General features: G+C 30.9%; 1 pseudogene; it reads left to right on the plus strand.

Annotated features, from left to right (window-relative positions):
• Positions 1–1,008: 1,008 nt before the first annotated feature.
• On the plus strand, positions 1,009–3,394 carry LOC134269278 (G-protein coupled receptor GRL101-like; annotated as a pseudogene).
• The last annotated feature ends 1,889 nt before the right edge of the window (positions 3,395–5,283 follow it).

A 5,283-nucleotide genomic window follows, 5' to 3' on the forward strand; every position in this document is an offset into this window, starting at 1 on the left:
ATGGCATATGATATTGTGTGATTACATTGAACTTGACGAAGTTTATTTTCCCGAAGTCTATTTGCTAAATATTACAAAATCTACGATAAAAAACATTGTGGTAAGAAAAACAAATGTCACGAAATTTAATCATCTTTATGTATCTGAAAGTAATATTAGAAATTTGACCATTAAGAACAACCGCAGGACACACTGGCAGTTTCAGTCAATTCTATTGATAAATTGCAACGTTCAACAATATCAAGAAATAGAAGAAATAGAAGGATTTAAAAGTAGAACAGTGTTAAGCTTAACTTATAATAATAAGATTAATCTGACTGCATCTTTTTTCTTCAAATATATGCACACAGATTTTTACATAAAAAAATTAACCAAAAAAGTAACCTCATCTCTTTTCCAATTATTATCAGAAAAAATGACTTTTCCTTTACAACAATTTCGAGTAATAACGTTTGATGCAATTTATGGTGACAGGTTTCATATACTTGATTTGAAAAATAATCAAATAAGTCGGTTTCGAGGTAATAGGTATGCCAGAATGAGATGCATATATTTACAAAACAACAATATTGTAAGTCTAGACGATATATCTGTTTTCCGTTTCACAGAACTATTAGATCTATCGAACAATCAGATAACAAGTCTAAAAGAAAATGATTTTAAACACGGAGAATTTCTAAGGACGTAAATTTTCAAAGCAATTACATCACTGATATTGATAGTGATGTATTAAGATATATACCATACTTACATTTTCTTGATCTTTCAAATAATTCAATCCATATTATTCATCAATATCAATTCAAAGTCTTAGAAAACCTTCATTTTCTCTTTCTAAACTGTAATAAAATTGATTTTCTTCATCATGACACATTTTTGAATCTGAGAAAACTAAATACACTTGAATTATCAAACAATAATATATCAGATTTACATGATGGTCTGTTTGTAAATTTAATAAGACTAAGAAAACTTTATCTTCAAAATAACAAAATTTCAATGTTATCAATGAATATCTTTAGAGAACTGTATATTCTGCAAGATTTAAACCTGTCCAATTACAATATATCTATTTTATCTGCGGGCCTGTTTCTGAATTTACGAGAGTTACATTCCCTGTATATCCAAAATAATAAGATTTTAAGTGCAGAGGGAATGTTTCGTGGACTCTTTAATCTAAATCTTTTGTATGTTGACTTCTTTTCCATATGTTGTGCAAAACCTCGGAGTAAATTTGAGGTACAATGCATTGCTCCCTCAAATGAACTTTCTTCTTGCGAACAACTAATAAGTGTATTTTCTCTAAACGTGTGTATCTGGTATGTTGCATTATTAGCAACGTTTGGAAATATGATAGCAATAATATGTAATTCTATGACATTTAAGAATAAACCCTCTTCTTATTTCATATTTACTTGCAATCTTAGTTTTGATGATTAATTCATGGGAATCTATTTGTATATTATAGCCTTTGTTAATATGTTTTACAGTGGCAGGTATGGGATTGAGGACTTCGGATGGCGTCATAGTAAACTCTGCACATTTGCAGGAGTTTTGGCCACAGTTTCCAGCGAAGCATCTGCTCTATTTGTCTCGTTGATAACTATTGATAGAATTTTGGCTATTAAATTTCCATTTGCAAATGGACGCGTACTAACAACAAGAGCTGTTCTATTGTCAATCTTAGTTTGGTCAGTTTCTTTGGTTTTGGCATTACTTCCTATATTTTTGCCACTAGAAGATTTCTATGCTCAGACTGCTATTTGTATATATCTTCCTTTGTCCGTCGAAAGAGAATCAGGCTGGGAGTATTCAATGGTTGTGTTTGTTGGATTTAACTTCATTCTTTTTCTTGGAATACTTGTTGGACAGATTTGAATACTTATTGAGGTTATGAAATATGGAAGAAAGACACCGTCCACCAATACTAAACGACGAGAAATATCACTAGCGAAGTCAGTTGGTGCTATTGTTTTGACAGACCTCTTATGCTGGATTCCTATTGGAATAATTGGTAAGTTACATCCGTCAATTGTTACTAATGTTTTAGCATGCAAAGTGGAATCACATGTACACCCTTATGTGAAGTATATCACCGATTTATCATTTGCACAAATGTTCATGACCTGACAAAAGACGTTCTCTGCTATTTATGGCGATTGTTTTTTTTCTTTATCTTTAACTGCTTTAAAAATATCTGCACTTACATTTAACTCACAAATTCAATCTTATTCTTTATATCAGAGGGTTGATCGAACAGCTCGTGGACTACTGTCATATTTTTTTTTATCTAACTTCATATGCTATCCAAATTTGGATAAAAATATTTAAACAATGAATTTTAATTATTTTATCACCAATTTTGAAGTTATTCTTATTTCATTTAAACACCAGTTTTGAAATTAGCCTTATTTATTTCAAACCTTTCCAGAATTTAACAAAAACAACAGTAGGATTGCGGAGCAAGTCAGAAATTAGACATTTTCAAACAACACACTGAAGAAACAGAGTAATGTATGAGTCTCTGTGAAATGGTACAAAATGAAAACCAAATCTTAGACTTAAATTAAGAACTGTTACATTGATTCATATTCCAAATTATGGTTTAATATTTTGCTTGTTGATAAGAAATCAATTAATCAATTCGAGAAGATAGGTAGTCTACATTGAAAGCGATAATATAAGTGATGATGATGTTGAACGTAACGAAGCAGCAGATAGCGATCTGATTTTGCGCTTTAAGAAATTGGAACGTCATAGAGAGACATACTTCGAAGATTTTTGACAGCACAGTAAAGTGGTAAAAAATTAAAGCATTGATAAAAGGAAATTACTAGTATGCAACGAGAACAATTGGTAGAAAAGTAAATATCAAGTGCTTGAAAAGGGGTTTAAATAAGTGAATATTAAACTACGAGTATACTGTGTAAAATGAATAGATATAATATTTTCAAGAAAAAATTTTGACGCCCTATTTTTGAGGTTACATTGCCATTGCGTATGTTCCGTAGTTACAAAACATGTTGACTTTAAAATGAAGTAAATTGATTTTTATTAAATCGAATAGAAATAAATTTCACATATCAACAAATCAAATATTTGTACACATGATATTGTACTTATTTAAAATTTCTTGAAATCAGTATAACGAAAAGTTGCATGAACCACGAGCTTTTCGAAAAACCCTCGTATAACTTTAGATTGCAAATTCAATTTCTGTGTTTTGAAATTTCCTGTCAATAATACTTTAGCCATGATGACGTTTTCTGGAGTAGACGTTTCTCAAGAAGTCTACATTTGGATAACAGTACTTGTTTTACCGATCAATTCTGCTCTTAATCCAATTCTGTACACTTTATCAGCTCTTATTAGAGAACGGAACAGAAGAAAGCAGGTATGATGATTTTTTTTTTCTAATTGTACATGTGCATGCTTTTATTATTATGTGTAACTATGATAGCAGTAACATTATTTTTTCAAAATTCAAAAAAATAGCAAATTAGCAAAGATCTGAATTCGTTGCATGTGAGTAGGTTGCTCAGAGAGTTGGAAAGGGGAAGAGAAATAAAAAAAAAGCTTATATGCCATGTTAAAAAAATATCCTAAGATATTTTTCTTCGCTATCAACAGGAAAATTCTATTACAAGTTCAAGAAAAAAAGTGAAACTTTTTCTTTTTCAGATACGTAACAGCGCATCCTGAAATACGTGTTGTCAATCATCTATTGATAAATGAATAATTCAGAACGTTAGCTCGTCGGATTTTGTTGTTGTTATTCAATGAAATGGATGAAGATAACAAACAGTAATTGATCTCATAAACATATTAACAAAACAAATCTGTGTAGAGAGCATAAGACACGAACCCATGGAATGTCCAGACGTAGAAATGTGCCGAAAATTGTAAGCCTCCCCAGTTGACCCTTTATACTCAATGATAGCCTAGACGGATTATTCCATACTTAAATTCAGTATAATAACAAGGGCCTAACGATACGTATGAACCAGGTCTGTCAAAAGACGACCTAATGATAGTTTTTTTATATAGATAATAAATAGTCTTTAATACAAATAACTACTTAAGGTCTAGAAAATTTTAGGTTTAATATTGAACACGAGCGGAGTTTATTTTACCTGTAAGAGTATACATGCCCGGAAACATTAAGAATTAAAATGTTGATATTAAAATATTTTTATTAATCTAAGTCATTAATTGAAACAATAAAAATTCAAGATGTTTTAACCATTTAAGGTAGAACCTATGTCGAAAAAGTCTTTGCCACAAGATTTTCAAACTTTTCAAAAATGCAAACTTTGCACATCATTTCATTATAGATATCACAAAAATGTGCACACGATCACAAGATCTACAACACGTACATCTTTGACTTAGACACATTTCATCAAGATATTACACTATTTAGTTGGCAACTGAAGATTTCTTAAGATTTTTGCATTCCTTTAAAATGGTTACAATGTACATATCATTCACATTATTACGGTAAGTTGTATAAATTGTAATTTCATTACACAAGATAGTCTTGGATTTGTCAACTTAATTACGGTGAAGATCTAGTAAATGAAAGGTCCCTACTCTTATTACAGAAATATATTGCCATTAAGCATTATAAATCAAAAATATATGAATTAACTAAGATTATTTCGGCATGATTTTAAATTGAATTCCGTGAATTTCAAAATGCAGTATTTTCTATAATTTCTATAGAAGCTGTAAAGTATGGGAAATAGTGACATTGAATTAATTATGACGTCATAATGGATCTAGCAGAGGCTTAACACATACTCTAGTTATGATGTCATACGACATAGGTTATACGTTAATAAAAGAAGTGTTTAACTAACTTGTATTGAACTAATGTCGGTAAATATTGGTACGCCTTAGCTGTACAAATGCATTCACAAGCCCAAGCATTTGCACAATCAACTCGTAGCAATATCTGCTAACATACGTTAAATGAAAAAATGGGGATAACGATCAGTATTCAACTTAATATGCCATTTAAACGATGTAAATCAGGAGCATAGTAAACAAGGATCTCTGAGACATCAGAAGTAGGATCAGGATCCATGGAGGAGTGAGCATCCCCTGCCGACAGTTTACACCCGTCATGTGCTCAGTCATGATTGAAAAGAACGGGAAAATCCTTAGACAATTCAGTGTGTGTAAATAATGGTATAACAATAAGTTTGAAAAACGCCAGTCAGCTATTGACATCATGAAAGAATTTATCTGCTGACAAGGTCATTTGCATCGAGCTTAGAA

The sequence above is a fragment of the Saccostrea cucullata genome, unplaced genomic scaffold, assembly GCF_032062105.1.
Source record: "Saccostrea cucullata isolate Sc308-1 unplaced genomic scaffold, CSIRO_AGI_Scuc_v1 ctg8227, whole genome shotgun sequence".
In the NCBI taxonomy this organism is placed as follows: domain Eukaryota; kingdom Metazoa; phylum Mollusca; class Bivalvia; order Ostreida; family Ostreidae; genus Saccostrea; species Saccostrea cuccullata.